Raw genomic sequence first — 13,248 nt, forward strand, 5'->3', positions numbered from 1 at the left:
ACTCTCCACCAATTTGCAAATGTTATTGAAATTTTTGATTATCAACGTTAAACTAGTGGAAATTTCAATTCATTCCAAACCCAGTAAAAATTCAGACCCAATCAATAATCCTGCAACCCCAACACGGACATCAGGTTGTTATAAGTTACGGTCCTTTTCGCCCATCGCTCCATTTTTCTAGGCATAAAAGACTCGTGTCTCATACGCGCACGTCATTTTCGTTCGAGCATTCTCAGAGAGCGGACACGATACTTCATTTGTAGCCTTGAGCCAGCATTGGAGGCGATTGTCGGGCGGAGACAAAGGCATCCCACAGCGATAGGCGGCAGTCAACGATGGTGGAGCGACGGTCGGGACGGCAGCCTCACTGGAGTGAAAATTTTGCCCGCTTGCGGTCCAAGCGACAACGGCTGCCGCGTTGATGTTGGTCGCGTCGTCAATGGTGGAGCTGCGGTAATTGCTGATAGTGAATGGAGTCATTTAAAGTAAATCAATTCTTTGGATTACCATCATTACCGTGAAAAAATTGTGTTAAGCTGAGAGGATTTTCCAAAGTGCAACAACTTGTGACCAGCACACTCTTGGCGTTCAGTAAAATCTTCTAGCAAGATTCTAAATTTGGTTATGTGCTGTCAGTGATTTCCAATGCGTACCATTGAGAAAAATAAAAATATAAAATTGGTCAATTGCAGACAAACTTCGGTTAGTTACGCAGAACTTCGGTTAGTTAGGAAATTTAAATGCAAGGATGATATCAATAGCAGCCAGCTAAAATTTTCATTTTTGCTGTTAGGGATTGGAATTGCACATTATCGAAGGTTAATCGGTTCTTTTTAGAACCAAAATTTTATACAAAAGAACATTAACCGAAACTAATTTTATTCAAAGTGCAAATTATTATTTGCAATAGAAATACCCAAATTAAATTAAGCTCATTCAGAATATTTTTCGAAAAATAAGAAAAAACAATGAAATTGATTTTTTTCAAGTGAAACCCCTAATAAATTAAACAAACAAAACTAAACTTCTCATATTATATAAAACTCGAGAATTAAAAAATTTTGACTTAATTACATGAATATATCAGCTACTTTCAAAATGTAAATTTTTAATTGTCGTATCCAACAAATTTTATGTTTTGAATATTGCTCGACACCAGTGTTGTCTCAAAAGTAATCAAAAGAACAATTTTGTAATATTCATGAATTATGGGTCTTGCTAGGTTCTTCATTTCACCAAACGGTTTTACGTAGTTTACGTCGGGCGGTCGTGTCTTGTACATAACCCTTATGATTTTTTATTGACTCTGTTGTGTTTAGTGACCGTTGCGATTACCTGAGAAGCAATCAGCAGGAAGCCGCAGTATTCTATTTTATCTCAAGATGCATAATATTATTCTAATGCAATCTGCTACTATCACAGGGACATGTCAAAACTCTTGTGATAAAATTTAAGCGCAGTTGAAATTTCAAAATTTATGGGCTTTATTTTTATTTTCCGTATAAGAAGTTGGAAATATTTCATAGTGAATAATTCACAGCCATAACATTCTATTGTATTTAATTAGTTGTGGAAAAATACTAAACTACAAATGTTTCACTCTTCAAAGGGATGCGGACACAAATAAAAAGGAACAGAAAGTAACAAATCTTTCAATATTAAAAAAAAAGTAGAATTTAAAAATTTTATTTTAATTTATTCTTTAATATGCATTAAGAATTTTATTATTGACCAATATTAAAAACTTTTCCAATTCTGAACACCAATTTTTTACCAATTCGAATCAAAATAACAAACAATAGTCAAACTACCCTGCCTAGAATAATGAAAATCTAGACAAGGAAAGAACATTAATAAAATGTAATGTTATTTATTTCCATCAATATGGTTGGTGCATGCAAAAATAGGTCAAATCTAAAAAAATCACAATCATTTTTGATCGAAATTGATTTAAATGACGCTAAGAATAGCCTAACACCTTGGGAATCTTGTCCATCGATTTTGTTCCCATGTGCTCCAGTAAAAAAAATCTCGGCCAATTTATAGACTGGTTTGCTCGGACATGGGAGCGAAAATTGCAGACAAGCTTTATTTCATTTATTTAGTTTACATCTAAACAGATAACACTGAATCAACAATTTCTTCTTCAACAGAAGCAGACAAGCTTCTGATGTGTAAATTAGCCTTAACGTACGTAAGAACCTTAAATCTAGCCTTTAATCAGACCAAATTTCCTCTCGGTTCGAATATGCCTCAAACTCGATTTTGTTCAGTTGATTTTTAAATTATTTTTTTCATGAAAGACTGAATGATTTATAATGTTTCGAAAAGATTCAAAAGATTGAAAAATATGTGGAAAAGCAAATTTGAAAAACAAATGAATTTCCTACTTAGGAAGATTAAAAAATTGAAAATGAACTTAATCTGAAAATTAGATGTCTGTCCTTGCGCTTCATTTTATTGACGTTGAGGCGTGATCCAGGAAATACTTGCTTACCAAGTTACTAATTCCGTTCAATCCACTGATGATTGGCCATATTTGGCCATATTTTAATGCCTCCGAAATAAGCAGAAAAAATCATTGAAATGTATAAAACTTGTATAAAAAAATCTTCCGGAGAAGCACATGTTGTCATTAACCGTTAAAAACCTTAAGAGAAGTCGATCAATGGAAAAAGCAAAACGGCATATATAGTATTCTTTTAAAAGCTATACTAAATAACATAACATTTCACCCTTTTTTGAAGGGGTTTCGTCCACTCGTCCACTGTTGAGGGATGAGACAGCCAAGGGCTGCAAATCTCTCTAAAAGACACAAAAAATTCACTTTCTATGAAGGTATTTGATTTTAGATTCCTGCCTAAAATAATGAATTTGTTTAAAGAATATTTTGAACCATTTTGGAATAATCAATAAAAAACGGGACAAATTGAGAATTTTTTAGATTACGACGGGACAGCAAAATAAGGTCTAAAAACGGGACTGTCCCGTTAAATACGGTACGTATGGTCAGCCTATCAAAAAGAAAATACTCTTCATCGGAATCCATTTTTTCACAGCGTTGCACTACGCATTCGATTTCAAAAACATGAAGTTTATCTCCATTTGACAGTTCGCAACATCGCAAGCATCGACTAAAATCGCCTTCAGCTCGTTGCTATGAAAAACGACAACAAAACAAATGTCGTTTCCTGTTGTTGATGTGTTTGTTGTTGTCCAAAGATGGTCTAGTAGCCTAAAAAATCATAAGGGTTGTGTACAAGACACGACCGCCCGACGTAAACTACGTAAAACAGTTTGGTGAAATGAAGAATCTAGTGCCAGTGCAAGAATACATGTTTGCAGCAGCTCTCTACAATACGCGCTCGTTATTCTGCTACGAACGGCAACGTAATTCTGCTACGACGTCGTACTTTGAACAAATTCGTCTCGCCTCAATCTTCCTATGCTTAAAATGATATCCATGAGAAGAATCGATTAATTCCCAATAATGCATATTTCGAATCACTAACGACCACACGACCCACGCCATAGGCTGGAATAACAAAACCAAATAAGAATCTTGAAAGAATTAAACTTGACTGCCACTGAAGCCATCCATGCGAATACATATTTGTAGCATCTCCCTCCGACGCGCGCTCGTGATTCTGCTACGGACGCCAGGCAGCTTTTGGCGTCTCCAAGCAGTTAATTTGCACTTTGAAAAAAGGTCGCCTCGCCTCAATCTTCCTTTGTATAGAATGGAAGCCCTGAGAAGAACCGATTTTTCCAATATCCCATATGTATTTGGAATAAAATTTGCTCAGCAACTCCGCCGATGCTTAGAGATGTCGTAAAATCTCGATTAATCGATTAGTAACTAATCGATTACTCTCGATTCTTAACGATTATTGAATCGATTCATCGTTGAGTAGTAATCGAATCAAAATTAATCGATTATCATAACGATGAATCGATTAATTGAAGTAATCGAAATTTAAAAGTTGTCATAAAATCCCGATTAATCGATTACTCTCGATTCTTGTCGATTATTGAATCGATTAATCGTTGGGAAGTAATCGATTTAAAAATTAATCGATTATCACAATAAATAATCGATTAATCGAAGTAATCGATTAATTTGCGACATCTCTACAGATGCTGGGACCGCTCTCCGCGATATTTCAAATGAAATGCCATGCGCGCGGGGTAAGCAGTTTTCTTATAATCAATAAAGATGGCCCATTAGTTCCGCCTCGGTGTTTTCCGGTATGACTGCAAATATTGTGTACCCGTCACACACTTACTAAAGGGCGTGACTACAGGTTTAACTTTATTGATTACAAGAAAGCAGCTCTTCCGCGCGCGCGAGCCATTTCGTTCGAGATGTCACGAAAAGCAGATTGTAGTCCCACCATCGGCTTCGGCGGAGCTGCTACCGGAAATTTCATTCTCATCGATGGTGTGGTTCATGCGGTCGTTCGCGCTCAGATTTAAATTTCTTGTCTGAAGTACTAATGATTGGCTACCATCAGAGAAAGTAGCTCTTAAGTCACAACTTGAGGCGAGATGAATTTTGTTCAAAGTAAAACTTAATTGCTTGGTGATGGCAGATTGTTTTCCATCGGTAGCAGAATCACACGCGCCTTATAAAAAGACGCTGCCGAAAATTATTCGCGTGAATAGCAGTAACAGTCAAGTGCAATTTCCTCTCAAGATTATAATTCTAGTAGGTTGCCTGCTACTTGTTTAAGGTTTTATTCCCATTCATGTGAATACATATTTGCAGCTTCTCCTTCTGACGCGCTCTCGGACCGGCAGAAATGCTATGATTTCGCTACCGATATCAAACAATTATGTTTTGTTCTATGAAAAAAGTTCGTCTTATATCAACTTTCTCAATCACTTATCAATCACTGAATCATTGTTCAAAATTAAATCCACAGCAAGAAGAGTAGTTAAGTGCTAGACAAACATCATATAATTGAGCTCAGAATCACGCTAGAATATTTCACTGAAAAATTTTCTAGTTTCTAGCGGTTGCACTATAGACAAATTATTTCAACTTAACCTTCCTCCCAAACATAATGGTGGTTCTGAAAAGATCCGATTCATTCCCAATTATGTGCCTCACCAACAACAACTACTGGACTGCGCGACAGCCATCTGATGATTCGGCTCTACGCACGCCGTTAATTGCCAGATCCAAAAATGCTGCTTGTAACACGGATGTAAAGATGTACTGCTGTTGCCACGACCGCCACCACTATCGAACGAAAAATTTTCATCCGCACCACCACAGCCGTTGTCACTAGGACCGCTTCTGGACGCCTTGGTCCGCTTTCCATGAAATCCAGAATGAAAATGACGCGCGCACGCGAAACACGGGGCTTTTTATACACAGGAAAAACGAAGCAGTGTATCAAAAGGCCCGTACCTAACTGCAATCTGATGTCCGTGTTGGGGATTTATGAACGGGATTGATTATTTTTGAATTTTTCACCCGGTTTGGAAAAAATAACATTTTCAATAATTTGCCGTTGATAATGAATAGTTTTAAGCAAATTGGTGGAAAGTTTCCGAATCTATTAATAACAAAATCTCGAAAATCCGTCGAAAGATGAAGTCGCCATTACCGTTTGAAATGTTACAAGATTCCGTGACTGTCCCCAATTTGGATATTTTCATTTTGCACCCTGTATCCGAGGCTTCCCCTTAGACGTAGTTAACGTCAAAATGCGCGAACAAAAAACACGTCCGTACGTGCTGCTGTCTCGAACTGGAATGGGCCATGCGCGCGCGGGAGAGCAGTTTTCTTATAATCAATAAAGATGACTCATTAGTCCCGCCTCTTTGTTGTCCGGTATGACTGCAAATATTGTGTAACCGTCACACACTCACCAAAGGGGCGTGGCTACAGGTTCAACTTTATTGATTACAAGAAAGCAGCTTCCTGATAGCGCGCGAGCCATTTCGTTCGAGATGTCGCGGAGAGCAGACCGTGGTACCACCTTCGGCATCGGCGGAGCTCATACCAGAATTTTTATTCCCGGCGATGGTGTGGGTCGAAATTTGGCCACAATATTCTTTGATATGCAAATAATGTTTAGGCCAAATTTGAGCATAATTAGTTACAGAAAACCCCCTGACAATAATAGAACAAAACCTGCCAAAGCCGTAATTTCCCCTACTAACGATTGGCTACCATCAATGAAAGTAGCTCTTATGTCACAACTTGAGGCGAGATGAATTTTGATCAAAGTAGAACTTAATTGCTTGGTGATGGCAGATTGTTTTCCGTCGGTAGTAGAATCACGAGAGCACGATTCAGAGAAAGACTTATAATTTTGGTAGATAGTCATCCATGCGAAAACATTTTTGCAGCTTCTCCGTTTGACGCGCGCTCGTGATTCTACATACCGTGTGGGACCGAAATCCGTACAGCACCGAAATCCGTCCACCTCATGAGATATCAATCAATTAAAGGGGGTTAGAGGTAGTTCATGTAGAAATAATTTATCGTATCCTGTTCAGATTCTTGGCAGTAAGCTTTTAGGGCATAGAATTGGAAAGAAGGCTTTGAAATTAAAACAACAAAAATTAAAAACAAATCTCCACCCACCAAACGCGGAGTTTGTGCCGCCATTTTGTTTTCGGGTAGAGCATAATTGCACCAAAAGTAACTGTGTTTTTATTGCTTATTGCGAATCATTACATAAGATCAGCGGAATACAAATCGAAGGGATCGCTTCTCAAGGTACGTATCGAACTATTTACAGTGGTAGTTCAGTCAATCAGACTGTTTCAATTTAAATATTTAGTTAAAAAATAGCTGTACGGATTTTGATCCTTTGATTCGAAATCCGTCCACGGTGGACGGATTTCGAGTCAGGAGTAGTTGATTTAATTCATTGTTTTATCATGTTTTTCGTAGTTTTTAATGAGTAAATGTGAAACAGTTCAAAAGTAGAAGCCTTCATGCTCCTATGTTGATGACAAATGTTTTATTTACATTCGATTCCTATTTTCTAATGACTTTTTCATATACTAAGGTGCTTAAGTGTACGGATTTCGATGCGCCACGGTACATACATATCCATGAGTTTTTAGGTGCTGAAATGCCGCGCGCGCGCGGGAGAGCAGATTTCTTATAATCAATAAAGATGGCTCATTAGTCCCGCCTCTTTGTTGTCCGGTATGACTGCAAATATTGTGTAACCGTCACAAACCCCCCAAAGGGGCGTGGCTACGGGTTCAACTTTATTGATTACAAGAAAGCAGCTCTTCCGCGCGCGAGCCATTTCGTTCGAGATGTCGCGGAAAGCAGATCGCGGTTCCACCATCGGCATCGACGGAGCTCCTACCGGAAATGTTATTCCCGGCGATGATGTGGGTCGCGCGACGTCGTCATTAACATTAGCAGCGCTCAGTTTAAATTGTATGATGTAGGAGGAATGATGGCTTTGGCAGGTTTTGTTCTATTATTTTCAGGGGAGTTTTTGTTGACCAAATTTTATGAAATTTGGCCAAAATATTCTTTGGTATGCTATGATATGATATTTGATATGAAGTACTAACGATCGGCTACCATCAATGAAAGTGGCTCTTGGAAGCGTCCACAAATTACGTAACGCTTAGAGGGGAGAGGGGTTGGGCGAAGTGTGGCGACCAATACATAATTTTTAGATGCGTCATACAAAAAGTGTGACATAGGGGGGAGGGGGGGTTGAAAATGCCCAATTTTTGCGTTACGTAATTAAAGGATCTTCCCTTAAGGTGACTCGGGGAGGCACTACACACCGTATTATTTTTCCTATCTTTTGTTTCTTTCTAACATTGTCACCTCGTAATTTTGGAATGGTGTATTTCGGTTTTCAGTTGTTTGATGTAACTGTAAATGTATCAGCATCTAGATTGCGAGTAAGCACGCGCCGGTGATACTTTTTCAAAATCATATTTGAGTTGGAAAAAAAATTAAGCATTAATGATAATCAATAGTATCAATAGAGTTGGCAAATTGCTGAAGGGTTTCCGAATCGACTGATAAGCAAATGTCGAAAATAAGATAAAGACACTATCAGCGTTTGAAATCTATCCTAATTTTTGTGACAGTCTCGAATTTGGAAATTTCCGTTTTAAACCATGTATCTGAGTCTTCCCCTTAGACGAAGTTTACGTCAAAAAATCTGTAGCAAACATCAATACTGATGCCATACAATTTTTTTCAGTCATAATGCGAATCGATTGTTTGCATGGTCTCCTTCCGATACTTGCTTGGGATCCAACTACCGACGTTAGCGTTGCGCTTTGAATAAAGTTCATCTCGGAAGCGATTTCTTTTTCAATCAACAGGAAAAATACAAAATTAATCTCGCGGGAAAATTTCATGTTGTGCCGACAACTTCCAAATCGTTGTAAACGCCACATTAGTGAATAAATTGCAGTAGCAATCTTCCAATGACAGCCTATGCTCGGACCGGCACTAATGCTATGATTCCGCTACCGATGTCAAACAATTATGCTTTGTTCTATGAAGAAAGTTCGTCTAATATCAACATTCTCAATCACTAAAATCATACAACTCGAATTACGCTAGAAAATTTTACCGAAGAATTTTCCAGTTCCTAACGGTTGCACTTTAGGAAAACTATTTCAACTTAACCTTCCTCCCAAATATAATGATGGTCCTGAAAAGAACCGATTAATTGCTACTTATGTGCCTGATCAGCAGCCACTGGGCTACGCGACCGCCATCCAATGATTCGGCTCAACGAACGCCGTCGATTGCCAGATCCGCCGAAGATGGGACACAGATGAAAATGATGTGCTGCTGCTTCCACTACCGCCACCACCACCGACGAAAAAATTTCATCCGCACCACCACACCGCTGAGACAGCCGTTGTCACTGGGACCGCTTCTGGACGCCCTGGTCCGCTCGCCGTGACATCCAGAATGAAAATGACGCGCGCACGCGAAACACGGGGCTTTTATACACAGGGAAAACGAAGCAGTGGATCAAAAGGCCCGTACCTTACTGCAATCTGATGTCCGTGTTGGGGATTTATGAACGGAATTGAATTTTTCACCCGGTTTGGAAAGAAACAACATTTTCAATAGTTTAACGTTGATAATCAATAGTATCAATAGAATTGGCAAATTGCTGGAGAGTTTCTGAATCGATTGATAAGCAAATGTCGAAAATCCATCGAAAGATAAAGACGCTATTAGCGTTTGAAATCTATCCTAATTTCGTGACGGTCTCGAATTTGGAAATTTCGGTTTTACACCCTGTATCTGAGTCTTCCCCTTAGACGTAGTTTACGTCAAAATCTATCGAAAGATAAAGACGCTATTACCGTTTGAAATCTTTCATGATTTCGTGACGGTCCCCAATTTGGAAATTTTCATTTTGCACCCTGTATCCGAGGCTTCCCCTTAGCCGTAGTTTACGTCAAAATTATTTCATCTTAACCTTCCTCCCAAACATAATGGTGGTCCTGAAAAGAACCGATTCATTTCCACTTATGTTGCTCATCAACAGCACGGAGTTGACTGCCAAATTCAAAGATGCTGTTGAGAACACGGATGTAATGATGTACTGCTGTTGCCACGACCGCCACCACGAACGAAAAATTTCATCCGCATCATCACTCATAAATCTCAATCAACGAGCCCTCCTGTGCGAACGAAATCGTCTGCGATTTTAAATGAATGCATTACGCTTGAATTTTTAGTGCTAAAACGCATCATTCCACTCATTTGACAAATCATCATTTTGCTGTCTCGAACTGGGGGAGCGTGAATGCTGCCACGCGCGCGGGGGAGAGCAGTTTTCTTATAACCAATAAAGATGGCTCATAAGTCCCTCCTCTTTGTTGTCCGGTATGACTGCAAATATTGTGTAACCGTCAAACACTCACCAAAGGGGCGTGGCTACAGGTTCAACTTTATTGATTACAAGAAAGCAGCTCTTCCGCGCGCGCGAGCCTTTTCGTTCAAGATGTCGCGGAGACCAGAACTTCGGCATCGGCGGAGCTCCTACCGGAAATTTTATTCCCGGCGATGGTGTGGGTTGCGCGGTCGTCGTCGTCAGCATCAACAGCACTCAGATGGAATTTTCTTGCGTGTCTACGATGGCGGCTATGGTGGTGTTTATTTCTGCAACGGTTGCGTCTGAAGTGTCATCAGTGAAAGCAGCTCTTAAGGCATAATTTGAGGCGAGACTAATTTTGATCAAAGTTTTTATTAATCGCTTGGTGATGGCTGATAGTTTCCGTCGGTGGCGGAATCACGACCGTTCGTCAGGGACGTACAAAAATTATTCGCATGGATAGCATCAATACCAGTGAAATTTCCCTCAAGATTATTATTTTGGTAGATAGACTGCTACTTGTTTCAGGTTTAATTTCCATCCATGCGAATACATTTTTGCAGCTTCTCCTTCTGACGCACGCTCTTCGTTCCCACCGATGGCGTAGGTAGTGCTCGTAACAGGATCGTTGCTACAGAGAATCCAACGATGGCAATCTGTTGCAGTGTAGCGGTAAAACCATAGAGCCAGCATTTGCATTTGAGTGAAATACTCTTGTGATATTCTGACTATCGAATGGTTGCTGTTGTGTTGGTGATTAGAAATCCGCATGATCTGAAATCTGTCCTTTTCAGGGCATTAAATTTTTCATTGGAGGAATTTGGTTTGACTGAGAGTAAATTCATGAGATTGTTGCAATAAATCGGCAGCAGTAACGCAACAACTCATAAGATTCAACCCATGATTAGACTTCTGCAGAGTAAGTGATTAAAAATCCATCGAAAGATAAAGACGCTATTAAGGTTTGAAATCTATCCTAATTTCGCGACGGTCTCGAATTTGGAAATTTCCGTTTTACACCCTGTATCTGAGTATTCCCCTTAGACGTAGTTTACGTCAAAAATTATTTCATCTTATCCTTCCTCCCAAACATAATGGTGGTCCTGAAAAGAACCGATTCATTACCACTTATGTGCCTCATCAACAGCACGACGTTGATTGCCAGATTCAACGATGCTGTTGGGAACACGGATGTAAAGATGTACTGCTGTTGCCACGACCGCCACAACGAACGAAAAATTTCATCCGCATCATAACTCATAAATCTCAATCAACGAGTCCTCCCATGCGAACGAAATCGTCCGTTCTCCGTGACATGTAGAATGAAAATGACGCGCGCACGCGAAACACGGGGCTTTTTATACACAGGAAAACGAAGCAGTGGATCTAAAGGCCAGTACGTTACTGCAATCTGATGTCCGTGTTGGGGATTTATGAACAGGATTGAATTTTTCCCCAGTTTGGAAAGAAATAACATTTTCAATAGTTTGCCGTTGATAATGAATAGTTTTAATACAATTAGCAAATTGGTGGAAAGTTTCCGAATCTATTTATAAGAAAATCTCAAAAATCCGTCGAAAGATAAAGTCGCTATTACCGTTTGAAATCTTACATGATTTCGTGACGGTCCCCAATTTGGAAATTTTCATTTTGCACCCTGTATCCGAGGCTTCCCCTTAGACGTAGTTTACGTCAAAATTTGAATACATCGACATAAGGAGAGTGAATCCTGAATAAAATATAATCAGAACCCATCGAGATAGAGAGATAACGAGATAAGGAGGTTAACGAGATATAGAAAGCCCAAATGTATGTAGGGACTGAGGAAACCATCGACATAGGGAGAGATATCGAGATATAGAACATCGAGATGTAGAGAGTCGACTGTATTAAAACCAATTGTAATACAATTCTGCAATATGCCAAGATTTTACGAAAAATAGTTAGATTTTATTTTTGGGTGAAGGAACAACAAAAGTTTATTTAATTTGTGAAACTGGGTAACGCAAAAATATTTGTGCATATTTTGCGACTCTTATGTGGTGAGACATTCAGAATGATGTGAAGACTGTCGATTCCTTCTATTTAAATTACACGGTTGCCTCACGTGAACGCATCGAAATCGACAATTCTCGAGTCATTAGAGATGCACAATTAGGAACCTGACGCATTTGACCTGGGAAGTCTGGAGAATGTGGGAATTCCAAAGGTTTGTATGATCTACACTCTACAGTCGTGGCGTGATTCGCTGGTTGGGCCATAATCTCGACTCGACTAACGGATTCTGTTATTTAATAGGCCATTTGATTATCACAAATGATGTCCAGTTACGCGAATTCCATTTTCCGGATTCTCATTGCGTTTTGACACATGATTGCTTTTTAACCATGGGATGTGGCCCAACCAGCCAAAGTCCAATTAAAAAGCAACCCATGTTTTAGAATCTCAACCAGCAAAAAACGACTGTACGAACAATTAATTGCATATTATTCGGCAACTCGGCCGTACGAAAACCATTTTTTGACGTAAACTACGTCTAAGGGGAAGACTCGGTTACAGGGTGTAAAATGAAAATTTCAAAATTGGGGTCCGTCACGAAATCATGTAAGATTTGTAGCATTAATAAGTCCTTTATCTTTCAATGGATTTTAAAGATTTATATATCAATCGATTCATAAACTTTCCACCAATTTGCCAGTACTATTGAAACTTTTGAGTATCAACGCTAAACTATTGAAAATTCAGTTCTTTCATGCATCATGCTATGCAGCGCGTTCCAATCCTTGGAAATTGCCTACTTTTAGGGTATTATCAATTGTTGAACTGGGGTGTGGTGTATGAATGGGGTAGCCCAGCTACTAGTGGGGTTTCTACTCCCTCCGGAGTGGGAGATGCTACTAAAGCTGGGTAGTAGTGTCGGTTAGATAGTTCCTTCTCTTCTATATAGAGTTGAATAATTGGTTCAGCGAACTATATTTGGTTTTATGGTAAACTGGGGTGATATGCACCCCCGGGGAAAAACGACCTTTTGACATTTTTAGCGGTGTTCCAAGAATTTTTTCAAGAATGTTTACTACTGGATTGGTAGTTCAAGATCCGAACTACATGCACTGTAGTAAATACTCTCGAAAAACTGCCTAGATTGTACTTAAAAATGCCAAAAGGTCGTTTTGCCCCGGGGATGCATATTACCCCAGTTTTCCTTACGTAGTTTACGTCGAGCGGTCGTGTCTTGCATACAACCCCAACATTTTTTTGTTAAATATCATGGCTGTGCATATGCACAGCATATGTTTCGAAATGGACAAATTGATATGAAATTTGCGAAAAAGAATCCACGTGTCTTGGAGGGACTCGAACCCTCAACCTCCTACTCTCTAGATAGGCGTGATAACCC

The sequence above is a fragment of the Armigeres subalbatus genome, chromosome 3 (assembly GCF_024139115.2).
Source record: "Armigeres subalbatus isolate Guangzhou_Male chromosome 3, GZ_Asu_2, whole genome shotgun sequence".
NCBI classification, from domain to species: Eukaryota; Metazoa; Arthropoda; class Insecta; order Diptera; family Culicidae; genus Armigeres; species Armigeres subalbatus.